Consider the following 22158-nt stretch of genomic DNA (forward strand, 5'->3'; position numbering starts at 1 on the left):
CTCTGCACCATTGTCTACCTTTTACACTCCTTCTTGGGCCTCTTCATGTTGTGTCTTTTGTCTGAAACACATTTCTTCCCTGTCTTCGGTGAAATGCTTCAGACTACAGATCCGTCATACTTAAGAAAAAAGAGTTACCTAACCTCCATACTTGGATCAAATATTCCTGTCATTTCCTCCTGGGCACATACTTTTGGACCACTTATTAAAGTTTCACTTTTACATTCATTTATTTGCCTATAAACTCCAGAGGTCAGATATCGAGTCTGTTTTTGGTCACTATTATATCTTAGCATTCACTATGGTACCTAGATATTTGCTGAAGGAACAACATTCCAAATTCCTGTAAAATAAAATAATCTATACATTCTCAGAGTTAAAATATCCCAGGATTCTACATGTTTCTTAAGTTAAAAAAAATAGTTTTATAGGGACATAATTCATACAAAATACAATCTACCCATTTAAAGCATACAATTAAATGTTTCTTTGTGTGTACGCACGAAATTGTGCAAATATCATAAGAATCTAATTTTAGATTATTTTTGTCCCCTTTAAAAGAAAATCTATATCCATTAGCAGTCATTCACAATTGTTCCGTCCTTGCCTCAGTCCTAAACAACCATTAATGTATGTTAGGTCTCCATAGATTTGCCTATTCCAATACTTCATATAAATGGAATCATATTATATGTGAACTTTGGGAAATGGCTTCTTTTACTCAGCATAATGTTTTCAAGGTCCACACAGACTGCAGCATGTGTTAGTACTTCATTACTCAAATAATATTCCATGGTATACACATAGTATATTTGTTTATTAATCAGTTGATAGACATTTCAGTTATTTCCACTTTGGGGCTATTAACATCTGTGTTTAAGTTTTTGTGAGGACATACATTTTCAGTTCTCATGGGTATATACCTAGGAGCAGAATTGTTGGGTCATATGGTAACTCTCTGTTTAACTTTTTGAGAAATTGCCAAAAACCATTGCACCATTTTATTACCACTAGTAGTATGCAAAGGTTCCAATGTCTTCACATGTTACAACACTTGTTACTGAATGTTTTTTGATTATATCCATCTTAGTGGTTATGAAGTGATACCTTACTGTGGTTTTGATTGGTATTTCTCTAATGACTAGTGCTGTTGAGCATCTTTTTCTATGTTTATTGTATATCTCCTTTGGAAAAATGACTATTCAAATACTTTGAAATTTATTTATTTTTTAATTAAGTTTACTGGGGTAACATTGGTTAATTTTTAAATTGTGTTATTTTGTTTTATTATTGAGTTGTATGAATTCTTTATATAGTCTAGATACAAGTTAATTTTTTAATTGTGTTATTTTGTTTTATTATTGAGTTGTATGAATTCTTTATATATTCTAGATACAAGTGTCTTATCTAATATATGCTTGTAATATTTTCTCCCTTTCTGTGTTTTTTTTCACTTCCTTGATGACAACATTTACAGTATAAAATTTTCAGATTTTGGTGAATTTCGATTTATCTCTTTTTTCTTTTGATACTTGTATTTTTGGCGAGATATCTAGGTAATACCTAGTGCAAGATTTTAAAGACTTATTCCTATATTTTCTTCTAATTCTTTTATAGTTTAAGCTCTAATACTTCAGCTCATGATTAACTAAACTCATGTTATTTTCTTTAATTGTTCAGTTACCATTGACAATCAATATTATTTTATATTAGTTCTAGGTATACAGCACAGTTGTTAGACATTTGTATAATTTACAAAGTGATCATCCCAATAAGTCTAGTACCTATGTGGCATCATACATAGTTATTACAATATTATTGAATATATTGCCTCTGCTGTTCTTTACATCCCCATGACTTATAACTGCCAATTTGTGCTTATTGATCCCTTCACCTTTTCTTTTCATTCCAACCCCACTCCCATCTGACAACCATCAGTTTTTTCTTCGAATCTATGGATCTGTTTCCATTTTGTTTGCTTGTTTACTTTGTTCTTTAGATTCCACGTATAAGTGAAATTTATGGTTTTTGTCTTTCTCTGTCTGACTTATCTCACTTAGCACCCTCTAGGTCTTTTCATGTTGTCACAAGTGACAAGGTTTTATTCTTTTTTAAAGACTGAGTAACATTCCACTGTGTGTGTGTGTGTGTCTTCTTTATTCTCTTTCCAAATATCGATGGGCACTTAGGTTGCTTCTATATTTTGGATATTGTAAATAATGCTACAATGAACATAGGGATGCATATGCCTTTTCAAATTAGTGTTTTAGATTTCTTCAGATAAATATCCACAAGTGGAATTGCTAGGTCATATGGTAGTTCTATTTTAAATTTTTTAAAGAAACTTCATACTGTTTTCCACAGTGGCTGCACCAATTTGCAATCCCACCAACAGTGCATGAGTGTTCCCTTTTCTCCACATCCTTGCCAACACTTGTTGTTTGTTGATTTATCAATGATGGCCATTCTGACAGGTGTGAGGTGATATCTTATTGTGGTTTTAATTTGCATTTCTCTGATGATTTAGTGATGTCGAACATCTTTTCATATGTCTATGGGCAATCGTATGTTCTCCAGGTCTTCTGCCCATTTTTTAATTGGATCATTTGCTTTTTAGTTCTTAAGTTGTATGAGTTTTTTTTTTTTTTTTAGAATTGTTTTATATTAACATCTTATTGGATTTATCATTGGCAAATATCTTCTCTCGCTCAATAGGTTGTCTTTTCATTTTGTTGATGATTTTCTTTGCTGAGCTAAACTTATTAGTTTAATGTAGTCCTATTTGTTTAATTTTTCTTTTGTTTCCCTTGCCCAAGGAAATAAATAACAAATAAGTATTACAAAGAACAATGTCAGAGAGTTTACTACCTATCTTTCCTTTGAGGAGTTCTATGGTTTTGGGTCTTCCATTTAAGTCTTTAATCCATTTTGAGTTGATTCTTGAATATAGTGAAAGAAGCTGATTTGGTTTCATTTTTTTGCATGTATCTGTCCAGTTTTCCCAAAAGCATTTATTGAATAGACTATCTTTACCCCATTGTATATTTTTGCCTCCTTTGTCATAGTTAATTGACCGTCGAGGCATGGGTTTATTTCTGGACTCTCTATTCTATTCCATTGATCTATGTGTCTGTTCCCCCCCATCTTTATTGAAATATAATAGACAATTACTTGCTTGAATTTACATTGTACGATTCAATGAGTTTTTTTTCAATTATAGTTGGCATACAATAATATACCTGTTTCAGTTGTATAGTAGTGATCAGAGATCCACAGAACTTGCAAAGTGATCACCCCACTAAATCTAGTACCCCTCTTCCCCTTTACATCTTTATTACATTATTAACCATCTGCCCTATGGTACACTCTACATCTCCATATCTATTCTACAACTATCTATTTGTACCTCTTAATCCCTTTGTCTTCCCTCCCCCAATTCCCCTCCCATCTAGTATGCTTCTAAATATTCTATCTATGAGTTTATTTCTGCTTTTGTTGTTGTTGATTTTGTTCTTTAGATTCCACATGTATGTGAAATCATGATATATTTGTATTTCTCTATCTGACCCATTTCATTCAGTGCAATACCCTCTAGGTCTATCAAGGCAATATCTTTTCCCATCTCCTTCCTTTTATTCTGCGTGTGTCTTTTAATCTGAAGTGAGTTTCTCATAGGCAGCATACGTAGGGGTCTTTTCATACCCATTCAGCCACTCTGTCGTTTGGCTGGAGCACTTAATTCTTTTCCATTTGAAGCACTTGTTGATAGGAATGTAGTTATTACTATTTTTTATTCTTGTTTTTGATACATGATTTTTTCTTCTTAAAGAAGTCCCTCCAACATTTCCTGTAATACTGGCTTGGTGATGATATATCCCTTTAGTTTATTTTTGTCTGGGAAGCCCTTTATCCTCCTTCAACTCTAAATGATAGCTTTACTGGATAAAGTATTCTTGATTGTAGATCCTAGGTTTTCATCACATTGAGTATTTTGTGTCAAACCCTTCTGTCCTGCCAGGTTCTTTTGAGAAATCAGCTGCCAGTCTTATGGGTGCTCCCTTGTAGGTAACTAATTGTTATTTTCTTGCTGCTTTTAAGATTTTCTCTTTGGATTTAATCTTTGGTGTTTTAATTATGATGTATCTTGGTGTGGACCTCTTTGGGTTCCTGATTTTTGGGACTCTCTGAGCTTCCTGGTGTTTTATGTCTATTTCCTTCACCAGAGTAGGGAAGTTTTTCAACATTATTTCTTCAAAAAGGTCTTCAAGTACCCCTATGACACAAATATTTTTACATTTAATAGTGTCCCATAGGTTCCTTAAATTATTGTTATAGTCCTGACTTCTTTTTTCTTGCCATTCTGATTGAGTGTCCTTGGCTTTCTCATCCTCTATATGTCATTTTATCCTCTTCTTTATTAGCCTTGTTTATTCCATTTAATATACTTCTCATCTCAGATAATGTGTTCTGAGTTCAGTTTCTGAATGGTTCCTTTTTATAGTTTCCATTTCCGTTTTTATGGTTTTTTTTAATCTCTTTTTTAAAGTTCTCACTGAATTCCACTACACTTCCCATAAATTCATTGAGCATCTTTATAACTAGTGTTTTGAACTCTGCATCTGGTAGATTGCTTGACTCTATTATTTCTGGATCTCTGTTCTCTCATATGGTTTCTGCTTCTTTGTCTTCCCATTTTGTCTGCCTTTCTGTGTCTGTTTGTATGTACTAAGCAAAGCTCTTAACTCTCCCAGTTTCATTAGTGTGGCTTTATGTGGCAGGTGTCCCATGGCACAGTCCTGAGGGGGGTTCAGCTGCAGGCCAAATTTGGCCCCAGCCTGTGCCTCTTTGGGGCCATGTGTTAAGATTCAGCAAGCAATCCACAGATGCTGTGGTTATAGTTGCCTCAAAAGGCCACACCAGAAACTCAGGCCAGTTACTACCAATGGGAGTCTAGGAGCTGCTCAGCAAAGAGCACCTAACTTGCTGAGCATATACCTGAATGTGGCTTGGGTGGGGCCACGAGTTGGGGGAGGCAGAGTTTCAGGGTATGCTCTGGGTGGAGCAACTTGTTATCCAGTTTGATGACATCTTCACTATGGCAGTGTTGAGTCTGCAGACTGGGAGGAGGGAGGGCTCAACAGGGAACAATGGATACCACTGGCACTTCTGTACAGAGTGAGTCTCGCCTTGGCCCTCACTCTGACAACTCAGTGTCCCCCTATAAGTCCCTGCACAGCTGAACCAGCACTGGCACTCAGAGCAAGCAGGTCTGTCCCCACAAAAGTCCACCTGCAGACAGAGCCCCTCTAAGAGGTTTCTGCAACTGCTGCAGCCTCCATCCCACTCAGCCGCCCAGGACCAGGCAACCTCACGTCTTCTCTTTGTCCCGCTATCTGCTGTTGCAGGGTGATTTCTTAGATTTCTCCCTAGTTGTATGGTTTATTCATCTAGATCCCAGGTGACCTCCTTTGCTGTTTGATCCTCGTTTCTATCACAGCCCCAATTTGGTTGCCAGAGGGATGAACAGAGACTCCATCATCTATGCTATTTTTTTCTCCCTCCTACATGTCTGTTTTTATGTCAGTATCATGATGTTTTGATTAATATAACCTTGTAGTATAGTTTGATATCAGCTAGCATAATGCCTCCAACTTTGTTCTTCTTTCTCAAGATTGTTATGTCTATACAGAGTATTTGCAATTCCATATTAATATTTGGATTATTTGTTCTAGTTCTGTGAAGAATGCCATTGACATTTTGATAGGCATTACATTGAATCTGTAGGTTGCATTGGGTAGTTTGAACTTTTTCCTATCCATGAGCATTGTATATGCTTCCACTTATTGTCATTTGATCCTCTTCTTTATTCACCTCCCCAGCAGGTAGGGCTTTCAACATAAAAATTGACCATTTGATTCTAAAATTTATATTCACTATGAAACATTGGAGATCTTGCTTCCTAGCACTTGTCAGTTTTGACTCAAATAGACTCTTATAAAATTGTTTAAAATAAAATATATGTAAGATGAAAGGGGCCAATAAAAGCCAAGACATTTATAAAGAACAACTAAATATGAAACTATTCTATAGACAAAAAGGCAATAGAAGTCTACAGAAATTAAGACAGGAATATTGAAACAAGTTAGAAACTAGACCAGGAGAAAAGATCAGAGCCTCCAAACTGACCTACACATATGTGGACATATTACTTATGACAAAGAAAATACTGTAGATTATTGACAAAAATACATTCAAGATCATTTAGATAGCCATATGTGAAGAAGCAAATCTTAAAACCTATCTTAACCATCCACAAAAATTAATTACAGAAAGTAACTTTAAATGTGAATTTAAAAAAATGCTTTCATAAGATAATTTATTTTTATAATGCTGATGTAGAGAAATATTTCTAAAACAGATCACAAAAAGCACTAGCTATAAAGGAAAGGTTGGTAAATTGGATGACATTCAAATTAAGCATTTCTATTTATTAGAAGATATCATTAGAAAGTGAAGAGGAAAGTCCCAGAGTGGGAACAGATATATGCAACATATAAAATTGCCAGAGGGCTCACATTCAGACTATATAAAGAATTCATACACATCAATAAGAAAAAGACAATCTAATAGAAAAATAGATAGATGACCCAAACAGGTAATTCATGAAGTAAAATATTCAGATGGTGTTCAGTTTCAATAATAACTATTTAAATGAAAATTAAAAGTTGATTGAGATGCCACCACACATCCTCCAGAACAGATAAAATTAAAAAGGCTGACAATACTAAGTACTGGTGAGGATGCAGAGCAATGGGAACTCTCATTTACAGCTGGAGGGAGTATACTGTGTTTGGTAATATATATTAAATGTAAAATTCAGCATATGCTAAAACTGAGATATTTCACTCCTGGGGTAACAGAAATGCATGCATATATACATCAAAAGAGATTTTAAGAATATGTGTAGCATCATTATTTGTAATAGATTAAAAAAAGAAAAAACTTAAACATCCAAATGAGACTCCTGATTACCAGCCTAGAAGTTATCACATCTATCTTCACAAGAAGAAAAAGCTATAAAAAAAATTAACAACTCTTTTTTTGGAGATATAATTAATGTATAATTGATATATAACATTTTCTAAGTATAAGGTATATGACATGAAGATTTGATACATTTATATATTATAATGTGATATAATATATAATATGTTATATGTTATAATATGATTATCACCATAGTGGTAGCTAATGCCTCTTTTACATCACATAATTATCATTTCTTTTTTGTGGTGAGAACATTTAAAATTTAGTCTCTTAGTGACTTTGAAATATATAATACAGTATTGACTATAATTACTATACTGTATATTTGATCTTTAAAATTTATTCATCTTCTAGTTGCAAGTTTGTACCATTAAACAACATCTCTTCAATTCTCAATTCTCCCATTCCCCAGTCCCTGGCAATCATCTTTTTACCCTGTTTTTATGAGTTTGGCTCTTTTAGATTTCACATAAAAGTTACATCATACAGTATTTGTCTTTGTCTAATGTGTCACATTTATTGATTTATATATGTTGAACTATCCTTTCATCCTGCTTGATCACAGTATATGATTCTTTAATGTGTTGGTGAATTCAGTTTGCTAATAATTTGCTGAGAAATTTTGCATCTGTATTCATTGGGAATATTGGTCTATAATTTTCTTATAATCTCCTTATCTGGCTTTGGATCAGGGTAATGCTGACCTCATAAAATGATTTTGGAAGTGTGCCTTCCTCTTAAATTTTTTGGAAGAGTTGAGAAGAATTGGGGTTAACTTTTTTTTTTTTTAAAAAATAACAATAACAGGAGATTTTACTTGCAAGCTTCAAATCTTATTTAAGAAGTTTCTAGTAAAACCCAGAGACAATAGGGAAGAAAAAAATAAGTACAGGGAGGAAATTTTAGCTTCTAACATCTGTAGTCACATCAAAGAGTAAACACAATATAGCTTATAGCCAGACATATAAAACCTTACATTAAAAGCATACTTGTGGGGTGGTTCCATAGAGTAGTGGTTACCACATCTCCTTTACATGTATAAGGTCCTGGGTTTGAGTCCCAGTGGAGCCACGACCCATACCCTGGGTGCTCCAGGCCCTGGTTGTGCTAGAACCCCTGGGTGTGCCAGGCTCTGGGTATGCACTACAAGCACATGGGAGGAGATGTCCTGCCTTCAGAGATCCAGTTCCTAAGGGGAGATAGCAACCTCATAGGTCAGGGGTGGAAGTAGGTGAGGGGGAATTAGAATAAATTAATAAATATATAAAATAAAAATAATCTAAAAAATAAAAGCATGTTTGCTTCAGTCCTTTTACCTAGTGCAACATGTTCATTTTCAACAAAAATTACAAAGCATGCTAAAAATGGAAAAACATAGCTTGAAGAGATAAAGCAAACATCAGAACCAGGCTCAGATATGAGGGAAACTTTGGAATTATCAGACCAGGAATTTAAAATACATATAATTAATATGCTAAGGGCTCTAATGAAAAAAGTAGACAACATGCAAGAACAGATGAGTAATGTAAGCAGAGAGATTGAAGGTCTAAGAATAAAAAAAAAATGCTAGGAAAAAAAACCCACTGTAACAGAAATAAAAAGTGCCTTTGATGAATTTGTTAATAGCCTGAACATGCCAAGGAAAGAATCAGTGAGCTTGAAGATATATCAATAGAAACACTCTCAATTAAAAAGCAAAGAAAAAAAAGGGAAAGAAATGGAGTAGAATGTTCAAGAAGTGTGGCCCACTTTTAAAAGGTATAATATACACATAATAGGAATACCAAAAGAAGCAAAAAGAAAGAAAGGAACAGAAGTATTTGAAGTAATTATGGCTGAGAATTTTCCTAAATTAATGATAAACACCAAATTGGATATCCAGGAACTCAGCAAATACCAAAAAATTGATACGTATGCATATCATATTCAACTGCAAAAAAAAGTAAAGAGAAAGTGAAAATCTTGGAAAGAGCCAATAGAGGGAAAAATGCCTTATCTTTAGAGGGACAAAGATGAAAATTATTTTAGACTTCTCTTCAGAAACCATGCAAGCAAGAAAGAAAAATTCTACCAACCTAGAATTTTGTATTCAGAAAAATTTTCCTTCAAAATGAAGGAGAAATAACCACTTTCTAGATTTAAAAAAAAAAAAAAATTGAGGGAATTTGTCACCAGCAGATCTGCCTATCAAGAAATGTTAAATGAGGTTTTTTTTTAGAGCAAAAGAAAATTATATATAAAATTGGTTTTCTCCTCTGAGGTCCTGGTCTACACTACTAGGTGTGAATAGGGAGAACTTGTTCAGCACCCAGCCCTCCATTTATGCTGAATAGTGTGACACAGAGCACAATGTATTGTTGGCTTAAAAAGAAATAGAAGACTTGCTTTCTCAAGCTATAGCTGCAACCTCTACATTTAAAAATACTGAGATGGGTACCTACAGACAAGATGGAAGGCTAGGTAAAAGTGAGGTTAACCACCTCCCAAGACCACATTAAAATTACAACCAAACTATAAGACAATGAACTTGGAGAACCACCTAAAGTCTAGCTGATCATAATGCATACATCTGAGGATATAAAGAAAAAGCCATATCAAGATAGGTAGGAGGGGTGAGATACAAAACAGCCTGGTCCGTCAACAGCACATGGTAGTTGAGCAACAGGAGGGAGAGCGTGGCTGCAGAGGCCACCTCACTGAAGGAATAAGTGGTCCTAGTTCCACATAGGAGCTCCCCAGCCCATGGTTCCAGTCCCAGGGAGAGGAGTTCCCACAAAATATGACTGTAAAAATCAGTGGGGATTCTGATCATCTGGCTGAGATATAAGAAACCTGAAAACCCAGTGTCTCCTTAAAGGGCCCACACACAGACTCATTCACCCTCAGACACTCACCTTGGGTTCTGAGAGTGGGTCAGTAACTCAAGCAAGAGACATACAGAAAAGGACTGAGAAGTGTGGCACCAGGGCAAGGACTGGAGGGACAGTCGCCATTGTCCCTTTGTCAGGCCCACCTTTGGGGCAGGCTAGAGACAGGTGCCATTTTGCCTGTTGTAATGCAGGAGCACCATACCTGGAACTTGCACCTGGGTTTGGATATTCCGGAAAAACCACCAGAAGGACCAGAGGGGTGAGAAATGCCATTTATTAGTCATGAGGCAGGGAAGCTTCAGCAGTGGCTGGTTGGAGCTGCAGAAAGAGGATGCACCTGACCAAGTGCAAACAGAGTTTTTGTGCCCACAAGCAGAGGGAAGGAATATCTCACTGGGGGAGCAGCCACCTTCTCAGATGGATGGGAGCAAGATGTGCTGCTTAGTTACAGGAGCAGGTAACATCCATGGGATCAGTGGAAAACATCCTTGGGAATAGGTACTGCTGAAATCTCTTTGTGTTCTGCTTTCCTTGGCTGCTGGCTGGACAGCTATCAGTCTTCTGAGTATGTGGAGGGGCTATGTTCTGAGTCAACTCCACACATGTGTTGAACTTGTCCCCTAAACGGCTAATTTTGAAGCTGGATTGGCTGGGTGAGAGCCATGTGCTCCACCCTGTTTCCTTGGGGCCCTGCTCTATCCAGCCCACAAATTGCCAGCTGCTGGCCTGTTGCCAGGAAGCTGGCCTCACCCTGAGCCTTTTTGGGGGCCAGTATTCAAAGGTAGGCAATGGCTTTTGGCTTGTGTGGTCCACACATTTTGGGAGAGACTTTTGCCAGTAGGCCATGGATGCCAGCCTGAGCTGCAATGTCTCTTGGGCAGATCGTGGTGGTCTGTGGGCCTGAGGCAGGTGGTGGCTGGCCTCGCTGGTATTTGTGAATTTTTCAGAAGCCCCAAAACTCAGCACTGGAAGCAATTTTTAATCTGTATTGGCCCGAAAGAATAGGTTTGCTCCATCCCGTGTCTCTCTGAGACTATGCCCTGCTCCACACCACCCCACCCACAAATTACACAGGCAAGCCTATTGCCAGGCAGCTGGTCCCACCCTGTGCTTTCCTTGGGCCATAAATTTGAGAGCAAAGAGCTCTCATCTCCCACAGCCCACGTCTTGCCTGCGCATTTTGGGAGAGAATTTGGTGGTGGGCCAATGTCAGCCTGAGCTACAGAATCTCTTGGCAGATTTTGGGCGTCTATGGGCTTAAGGCAAATGGTGGCTGGCTTTGTTGTGATGTGAAAATTTTGCCAGAGGGCACAGGCTCAGCACTGGCAACAATTTTGAATCTGCATTGGTCTGACAAAACCAGCTAGTTCCACCGCATGTCTCCCTGAAACTCCGTACTACTGAGGCCACAAATTACCAGTGGCAAGCTCATTTGTATGCAACTAGCCCCACCTTGTGCTTTCCCTGGGCCACAAAATAGCAAACAACAACTTTCAGCTTGCATGAAAGTTGTGCATAGCTTGTGCATCCTGGGAGAGACTTAGGTGGTATGCCACAAGCCCCATACAGAGCTACAGTATTTCTTGAACAGATCTTGGATGTCTGTGGGCCCAAGGCAGGCAGCAACTGTCCTTCCTGCAATCTGAGACTTTTGCAGGAAGCCACAGATTCAGCACTGGCATGAAACTTGAATCTGCATTGGACAAGGGAAATCTGCTCGCTTTACCCCCAGTGACTCCTTGGGTCCATGCCTGCAAGGTTAATTCAGAACATAGCCCTTCCACATACTCGGAAAACTTCTAGCTGTCTGGCCAGCAGCCAATGAAGGCAGCACACAAAGGGCTTTTGGCAATGCCTGTTTCTAAGGATGTTTTCTGCTGCTCTCATGGACATTATCTGCTCCTGTAACCAAGCAGCACATTTTACTCCCATCTGCCTGAGAAGGAGGCCGCTCCTCCAATGAGATTACTCCTCCGGCTGCTTATGGACATAAAAATATTGCTTGCCTTTGGCTGGGTGCTTTTTCCTACATCTCCAACCAGCTGCTGCTGAAGCTTTTCCCTGTGAGTTATAAAAGGCATATCACACCCCTCTAGTCCTCCCTGGTGGTTTTTCTGGAATATCCCAGGTACAAGTTCCTGGCCTGGAACTCGAGTACTACTAAAAGGCTCTTTTTAGCTGCAGAGTCTTACAAGCAACCGGCAGTTAGCCTCAGGCCTTGAGGTATACTGTTCCTTTCATTAATCCACTCCAGGCCTGCTACTGGGGTAACCAAACTTGGCTTGCAGCGTGATCTCTCCCATTTGCCTCTAGATCCAGCATAGGAAGCAACCATTTTTGGATTACTATGTGGCCCCTACCAGGTGGCCCTGAGAAATCAAATGCAGTGGCTTTACTTGGTCTACATGGGAATCCCTCCCGAGGGGCCATAGAACCAACATACCTGCAGGCTGGTGTCAGACCACAAGAGAACACCACCTGACTAGCCCCATAAGTGACATACTCAAAAAGTGGTCCCGAGAGGTGCACAAACCTGCTGGGGCGAGTACCACTCTGAGGGGTCAGCCCCTAGCAACTCATACCTGGTGAGTGCGGCCAATCCCTACAGCCTGAGAATCAATCCCATTCACTGATGTATTAACAGAAATCAAGTCTTAACTACAAAACACACAAGGAGAACATACACAGCCCACACAAGGAACACACCCAGAGCCCCCAATGTAGGTGATCAGGAAGACTGCCCCACTGGGCACACAGGACACCTACTACATAAGGCCACCTGGCCAAGCCTGAGAGATGTAACATAGAAATAAACACAGAGAGGCAACTAAAATTAGAAAAGAGAGAAACATGCCTTGAATAAAACAACAGGAGAAAAAAATAAATTAAATTAAATGGAGGCAAACAACCTATCAGAGATAGAGTTCAAAACATTGGTTATAAGAATGCTTAATGAACTGAGGGAGAGAATAGGTAATCTCAGTGAGGACTGCAACAGAGAGATAGTAAGCAGGAAAAAGAACATAGAAACCATGAAAAAAAAAACAGTCAGCAATAAAGAATATAATTATTGAAATGAAGAATACAGTAGAAGGAATCAATAAGATTAGATGATGCAAAGAATCAAATAGGTGAGTTAGAAGACCAGGTAGCAGGAAACACCTAATTAGAACGGCAACAGAAAAAAAGAAGTTAAATAACTAAAGAAAGTTTAAGAGACCTACCAACATTCTCACCATAGAGATACCAGAAAGAAAAGAATCAGAACAAGGGCTTAGGTTAACAGAAAACTTTCCTAACATGGAGAAGGAAATAGACATACAAGTCCAAGAAGTGCAGTCTCAAACAAGAGGAATCCAAACATACCCATACCAAGATATATCATTATTTACATGTCAAAGATTAAAGACAAACAGAGAATCCTAAAAGCAGCAAGAGAAAGGCAACTAGTTACTTACAAGGGTATTCTCATAAGAATGTCAGCTAATTTTTCAACAGAAACTTTGCAGACCTGAAGGGATTGGCATGAAGTATTCAAAATGATAAAAAAAAAAAAAAGGACCTAAAATAAAGACTACTCAACCTGGCAAGGCTACCAATTAAAATTGACCATGAGATAAAGGGCTTCCCAGACAGGAAAAAGCTAAAGGAATCATCACAAACAAGCCAGAATTTTAAAAAATGTTAAGGGGATTTTTGTAAAAAGAAGGGGGAGAATAACTCATAAATATGAATAATAAAATGGCAATAACTATGTACCTATCAATAATCACTTTAAATGTAAATGGATTAAATGCTTCGATAAAAAGATATAGGGTAGCTAAAAGGTAAGAAAAGAAGACCTATATATATACTGTCTACAAGAGACCCACTTCAGATTGGAGGACACACAGACTGAAAGTAAAGGGATGAAAAAAGGTATTTCATGGAAATTAAAATAAAAAAAAAGTTGAGGTAGTAATGCTTATATTAGACAAAATAAAATTTAAAACAAAGGCTATAATAAGAGACAAATGATTATGTAATGATGAAGGAATCAATGTAAGAGGACATAACCCCAGTAAACAAATATGCACTCAACATGGGAGCACCTAAATATATAAAGCAATTATTGACTGATGTAAAAGGGAGAGATTGACAGGAATAAACTCATAGTAGGAGATTTTAACACCCCATTGACACCAATGGACAGATCTTCCAGACAGGAAATCAAAAGGGAAACAGCAGCCTTATACGACACACTAGATCAATTATATTTAACTGATATTTTTAGAATGTTTCATCCCAAAGAAGCACATGAAACATTTTCCAGGATAGACCACATATTAGGCCACAAAACAAGTCTCACTAAATTTAAGAAGATTAAAATTATGTCAAGTGTCTTCTCTGACCACAATTGTATGAAATCAAGTGCAAGAAAAAAAAAACTGGAAAATATACAAACACATAGAGGCTAAAGAATATGCTACTAAACAATGAATGGGTTAACAATAAAACCAAGGAAGAAATAAAAAAAATACCTAGAGACAAATGAAAATGAAAACACAATGAGTCAAAATCTATGGGACATGGTGAAAGCAGTCCTAAGAGGGAAATTTGTAGCAAAACAGGCCTAACTCAAGAAACAAGAAAAATTTTAAATAAGCAATCTAATCTTACACTTAAAAGGACTGTAACAAAAACAGCAAACAGAACCCAAAGTGAGTAGAAGGAAAGAAATAATAAAGATCAGAGAGGAAATAAAATAAAGTCTAGGAAACTAATACAAAAGATCAATGAAACCAAGAGCTGGTTCTTTGAAAGATTAAACAAAATTGACAAATCTTTAATGACACTCATCAAGAAAAAAAGAGAGAGGACTCAAATAAATAAAATCAGAAATGAACGAGGAGAAGTAACTACAAACTCTACAGAAATATAAAAGACTATAAGAAAATACTGTGAGCAATTATTTACCAATAAATTGGACTATCTGGAAGAAATGAATACATTTCTAGAAATGTACCATCTCCCAGGACTGAGTCAAGAAGAAATAGAAAATCTGAATAGACTGATTGCCATCAAAAAAATCAAATCAATAATCAAAAAACTTCCAAAAAACATAAGTCCTGGACTGAATGGCTTCATAGTGAATTTTACCAAACATTCAAAGTACAATTAACATCTATTCTTCTCGAACTATTCCAAAAAATTCAAGAGGAGGGAAGGCTCCCTAACTCTTTTTATGAGGCCACTATTACTCTGATGCCAAAAGCAGACAAAGACATTACAAACAAACAAACAAACAAACTGTAGGCCAATATCCCTGATAAACATTGATGCAAAAATCCTTAACAAAATATTAACAAATCAAATTTAGTAATAAATTAAAAATACCATACACCATGATCAAGTGGAATTTATTCCTAGGATACAAGGTTGGTTTAACATCTGCAAATCAATTAATGTGATACACCCACCACATTAACAAATAGAACGATAAAAACAATATGATTATATCAACAGATTATATCAATAGATAAAGCATTCAAAATAATCTAGCATCCAGCAAAGTGAGAACAAAGGAAACATACCTCAATAATAAAGACCATATATGACAAACCTACGGTTAACATCTTACTCGATGGGGAAAAGCTAAATGTGTTTTCCTTAACATCAAGAACAAGACAAGTATGTCCACTTCCATCACTTCTATTCAACAAAGTATTGGAAGATCTAGCTACAGCAATGAGACAAGAAAGAGAAATAAAAGGCATCCAAATCGGAAAGAAAGAAGTAAAACTGTCATTATTTGCAGATGACATGATACTATATAGAAAGAACCCTAAAGACTCTACCAAAAATCTGTTGGAACTGATAAATGAATTCAGTAAAGTAGCAGGATACAAAATTAATATTCAGAAATCAGTTGCTTTTTTATACACCAATGATGAACTATCAGAAAGAGAAATTAAGAAAACAGTCCCATTTACAATTACATCAAAAACAAAATACTTAAGAATCAAATTAATCAAATTAATCAAGGAGGTAAAAGACCTGTTCTCAGAAACTTATGTCATTGAAAAAAGAAATTGAAGAAGATGCAAATAAATGAAAGCATATACCACGCTAATGGGTAGGAAGAATCAACATCATTTTAATGGCCATACTACCTAAAGTAATCTATAGACTCAATACAATCTCTATCAAAATATCAATGGCATTTTTCACAGAGCTAGAACAAATAATTCAAAAATTTATATAGAACCATAAAAGATCCCAAATAGCTATGGCAATCTTGAGAAAGAGGAATAAAGTTGGAAGTATCACACTAGGTGATATCAAACTAAACTATAAGGCTATAGTAATCAAAACAGTATGGTTCTGACATAAAAACAGATACATAGATCAATGGAAGAGAATAGAGAACTTGGAAATAAATTCATACCTGTATAGTCATCTAATCTATGACAAAAGAAACAAGAATATTCAATGCGGTAAAGACAGCCTCTTCAACAAATGGTGTCGGGACAGACACATTTCAAAAAAAAAAAAAGAAACTGGATCACCTTCTTATACTATATACAAGAATAAACTCAAAATTATTGAAGACTCAAATATAAGACCTGAAACCATAAAACTTCTTGAAGAAACCATAGGCCATAATCTCTCTGATATTGCTGCTAGTAATTTCTTTTCAGATATTTCTCCTTGGGCAAGTGAATCAAAAGAAAAAATAAACAAATGGGACTACATCAAGCTAAAAAGTTTTGCACAGAAAAGGAAACCATCAACAAAAGGAAAAGACAATCTACTTAATGAGAGGAGATATTTGCCTATGATACATCTGATAAGAGGTTAATATCTAAAATTTATAAAGAACTCATATAACATAACAAAAACAACAAATCAATTAAAAAATGGGTAGAGGACCTGAATAGGTATTTCTCCAAAGAGGAAATATGGCCAATAGACATGAAAAGATGCTCAAGATCACTAATCATCAAAGAAAGGCAAATTAAAACCACAATGAGCTATCACCTCATACCTATCAGAATGTGTTCATCAATAAATGAAAAAACAAGTGGTGGTGAGGATGTGGAGGAAAGGGAACCACTGTTGGTGTGATTGCAAATTGGTACAACCACTATGGAAAACAGTATGGAGGTTCTTAAAAAAGTATGAGGAATTAAAGGCTATCTATCAGTTCCTGGGCTACAAGATGCCCAGCCCTTGCCTTCAGCTGATCCCACTAACAGTGGCAGTCCTTTCCTTCCAGCGAGGTAGAGCCTAGGGTCTCTGACAACTCAACGCGGTTGAGATTCAGGAACCTGTCATGCTCACTTTTACTTCATTCTCTAACATAGAAAATCAGTGCATGAAGATCAAAAGTCAGGGTGGAAGGCCAGGAGAACAGACTAAGTGCCTGCTATTCCCCTACTCAACCTGGAGACCACCACCTACCTGCAGTACAACCTTCAAGGGTGGCTCCGTGGCCTTTTTCCATCTATAACACTAGCAATGGTGGTAGAGCCCTAGGCAGAACCAACTGTCTCCATGGTGTATCCTCCATAGGAAACTCCCTCCACATGGGACAGCTCAGGATCAGCAGAATTTGCCTGGAGGTGTGATCCCGGCCTCTCCCTCAACAACTAGGTGTGGCAGGGGACCACTGAGAGTTTTCTCATCTTCATAGGCACCTGTATTTCAAGTTGGCCAGAACAATCTAGCATGCAGCTCAAAACAGAATGGAGTCCATCAAGCATCCTAGAACATTGAGAAGTCAAGTAGTGCTCTCTGTACTTTACACAGATCGCAAAGATCCTGACCTCTATGGAGCCCAGTGAAGCGGTGCAAGCGATGGCCAGGTGCTGGCCACAAACAGCTGTGGGTGGGAGCAGTGAAACAAGTACATACTGCTGTGTGTGGGATCAGGGATATTTTGTGGATGAGGCTGATGTAAGCCAGGGGTCAAAGGATAGATTCATTCACCAGATGCTGTAGTCTACCCACTATATTTTGGGTACTGCTATTAGATGTAAATAATGACCAAAAACAAACACAAGGGTTTATAGTCTGGTGAGGCAAATATTTATCAAGTAATCAGATAAAATAAATATAAATGTACATGGGAAGCAATTGAAGTGTCCTACAGAAAATTGTGAAGTAAATTATAACCTGTTCTTTTGATTTAATGTTATGTAGTCATTGAAAGTGTTTCAAAGAATTATAAAATGATTGCAATAACTCTGGGTACTTTAAAAGTGGAACATAATCACTCTTTTATAAAGGAGTATAATCCTTATTTTATAAAAACAAATGCATGTTTGCCTATGAATAGGAAAGTTGGCTATATAGCACATTGAACATAATCTCTTGAGATTATGAAGCATAGAGCATGTCCTCATTAAATTATATTAGTTTTCCCAGATAGCAAGTAGATTTGCTTTTTTTTCCCCCATCATATAATTTAGGTAGATGCCTTGCATGCTTTAATTGAGGAACTAAAGCCTTAACATGTGTTCTTTCTCTGTTGATTGTTTTATTTTGTTTTTATGGGGCAGAGAAGTAATCTAAATGTCACTGTATTTGTTGAATGAGACAAGGGTGGTTCTGAGGAAAGCCCACTTACCATGGGGCTCCTGGAAATGTGACTTATGGCACTTATTCTCTCTCAGTGTTTGCCCAAGCAGGATTCACCTTCCTCTATCTGCTGTTTGTTTTGGTTTGATTTGGTTTTAGTCAGATACTTTTGAAGACAAAAACTTGTATTCAAAGAGATAGTTCCAGAAATGCTTCCAGGGGCGATGATGTGAGTTTGATTTCCAAGCGAGCATCCTTGAGCATCTAATTCAATTCTTCTATTAATTAGTATTTGGATTGGTCTGGAGTAGTTCCTCATTCACAGTGATAGCTCCCATCTTCTTCCATCCCTACCCAAAATGACTGTTTTGTTTGAAAATTTTACCCTTGGAAGACGCTGATGTGTATTACTTTTGTTAGCTTTAAAAACAGCAATTCTAATTTCTGAGTGTGTGTGTGTGTGTGTGTGTGTGTGTGTGTGTGTGTGTGTGTGTTTAAAGTAGCTGGTTATTTTCATAAAAATATTTATTGAAGAACTGATGAATATAACATAAAGGCAGACTAGGGCATATAATTTGTTATAAACTGTGAAAATTCTAGAAGTTTTTCTTCTGATCTGTAATGTTTTTCCCCTTGAGAAAGCGTTGCTTTGTTTTATAACTTGTTTCCAACACCCACTGAAATATTTAAACTGACATAGTTCTGATGGACGGGATAATGTTACACGCTACTTGTCTTTTATGCTACCTTGGAATTACCCTGCTTTGCACAATAGAGATACCAAACAAAGGTTAGCCTTATGAAGACAGGGTTATTTTTACATTACGATATAAAAGTTGCTGGAAAGACCTCTTACTGCTTTCTTTATACCCTAAAATTATATATTTGAGACTCATGCTTTTAAGTCTTGAAGACTTTTTATCACAACTTTCTGTTAAAATACAAATACCTAGGCTGGAAAATAGCTGTCATACATAATCTTAACCAGGGTTTCCTACCAGCCACCTGGGAGGACAGAGCAGAATGACCAGGTTGGTGAAGGGCTCATTACTGCTGGGCCTTCGAGAAGAGCTGGCAGGAAGCTGGTCTCACCAAGGACTTTCCATGGCTGACCTTGATTCTGCAGTGACAGCAGCTCCTATTGTACAGGGCTATAAAATCAGTCAGAAAAGGGTAAGGAAAATACATATATATTTTACCTGCTTAAAACTTGTTGGCATTTGCTTCTGAGGTTTATTTTTTACATCAATTCCCTTATCTTCCAACCTCTGCTTTTTCCAGAGATAACTGCAGGGAAGATACTGTAGTTTTATACCTAAGCATTTGTTACAATTCCTTTCCGCTATTATGTGAAACTATGGATCCTCCTGCCTCTCAACCATCTTCCCTTCCCTTTCTCAGTTCTGCTCCTTGTAAGTTTTTTGAACATGTCAGTGAAGGAGCAGTTGAGCCCTTTTGTTGAAATGAATTTTCATTGACCAATGTGTGAAGAGTATACATTCAGGGAACCCAAACAGGTATACGATAAACTGTGTACAAAGAGTGTTTGAGAAAATTATTTTTACCCTAACACTGTGATAAAATGATGAAGTCTAGTCTTTCCTTTCGCCTCTGGGAAAAAAATTTTAAACAACACTAATATGAAATGAATATAAAAGCATACATTTTTAAACATTAGATTGGCAGCGATGAAAAAACTTGTAATACTTAATGTCAGGAAGGAATAGGAAAGGTGCCTTTTCACCTTCTGCTGGTGGAGCATTCTCAGGTACAATGTTTCTGTAAGGCTGTTTGTTAATATGACAATTTAGAAGAGGCATACACAGTTTTTGACATGACAGTTACCTTTGTGCAGGATTGTTCAGTACAACATTTTTTATTTCACGTGATCATCAGAGGCTAACTGACTCTTCCCTGGTTCCCTCAAATATGCAATTCACTGGGTTCAGAGCTCATGCTTAGTTTCAAAGCAACCCCAAGTTACTGTGCTGAGGACGAAAAGGACATTTCTTTTGCTGTGGATAGAATGATCATGATTCTGGAGGAGGGTCCCTGACATGTCAGAAGGTAAACTTTCAATTTCCCTCAAACAAATTATTGACATCATGCCCCAGAGCCCGTGTGGTAATTCTGTAGATGATGCCTTGCCCACATGGCTGCTGTCCCCAGGCTCAAAGTGGCTGCTTTGAGATCCTCATGAAGGTCCTTATCCAAACAGGTTGGGTTTGTCCCAACCTGACTGGCACCAGCAAGGATGAGAGATTGGTTGACCCTGGGGCTGCAGAGTAAATAGCCAAGATCCTTCTTTTTCTCATTCCTCTACCATTTTTGTTAAAGCTTTGGGTTCCAGGACAACGGCCTTGTCACACTTCTCCCTTTAGAAACCGGGCCTGAAGTATACCCTCATGGGAGATCCTGAGTGTGCCTCACAGCCACAATGTTTGCTGTGTAATCATTAATGTGTCTCCATACGCAAGTGTCAGCAGATGTTCTGAGTAGTGAGTGTGGAGTGCATACAATTTTTGTGGTGTGGATTGTTCCTTCAAGAGGAAGCATTTGGAGTTAGAGACCTATTTAATATACTTTGCATTAATTTATATGTCAGCCTCTGATAACTAACTTCAAATACTCTTCTATGAGTTCAACTAATTAGTGCAGCTAACCACTGTTGTAGTCAAACTTCATATTAAAGGCATATGAAATACTGAAAATATTTGTAAACATATAACAGTGATAATGGTCAAGTAAGTTCTGTCTACTCACAAATGCAGCTGCTTCTTAGCCCTGATTCCTTAGGCCAAGCAAAATCTCAATTAACACTCTCTAGGGAAACTGCACTTTAATAAGAGTCAGCTTAGTTAATCACTACCCTGGAAAAAAACAAATTAACATATCTTTGCTATCTTTTATTTAATAGGCATTATACTAATACATTTTTTTAATATTATTTAATCCAAAGTCTACATATTTTGTGAATGTGGTTGATGAACAGAAAAACACATAGAAAAGGTCACACTGTAGATCGTGAAGATTGCCCACAGGGTTTGCAGTATACACCTTGCATCACTGCATGCTGCAGCTCTGCATTGACCTTTCCCTCCTTTTCTCCTTTCTTACCCTTTATCCTGGGAGTGACTAAGCCACAACCTGCCTCATTTGAGAATAGAAAGTTGGGAGGAGGCAGGCGGCTAAACCTGCACTGCTCCTCTCCTTGTGTTGGTTCCCACTTTATGGGTCCCTCTGGGCAATGATGTTATCTTGATCTTTATTGAAATAACATATTGATTCCTAGTTTGTACAGAGGACATTTTGGGAAATTTTATCCACCTCAAAGATTAAACAGGCATCTTAAACAATAACAGAATCTTTCAAATTCATGCAAAGACAGATCATATTAAAATACCAAACTTAATAGATCTTGAAATAAGTAAATACATACTTTTTATTTTTGTCACAGTTAAATCGAATATTCATTTATTCTAGATTCCAGCACAGGCCAGCATTAATAAGTACCCATCTCTCCCTCAAATTATAGAAGAATAAATTGGCAAGAGTCTACCTACAGTAGTGCCCCCTTATCCATGGCTTTGCTTTCTATAGTTTTAGTTACCCACTGTCAACCACAGCCTAAAAATACTAAATGGAAATTTCCAGAAACAATAATTTGTAAGTTTTAATT

This window comes from Rousettus aegyptiacus, unplaced genomic scaffold, assembly GCF_014176215.1.
Source record: "Rousettus aegyptiacus isolate mRouAeg1 unplaced genomic scaffold, mRouAeg1.p scaffold_m13_p_1, whole genome shotgun sequence".
Lineage (NCBI taxonomy): Eukaryota > Metazoa > Chordata > Mammalia > Chiroptera > Pteropodidae > Rousettus > Rousettus aegyptiacus.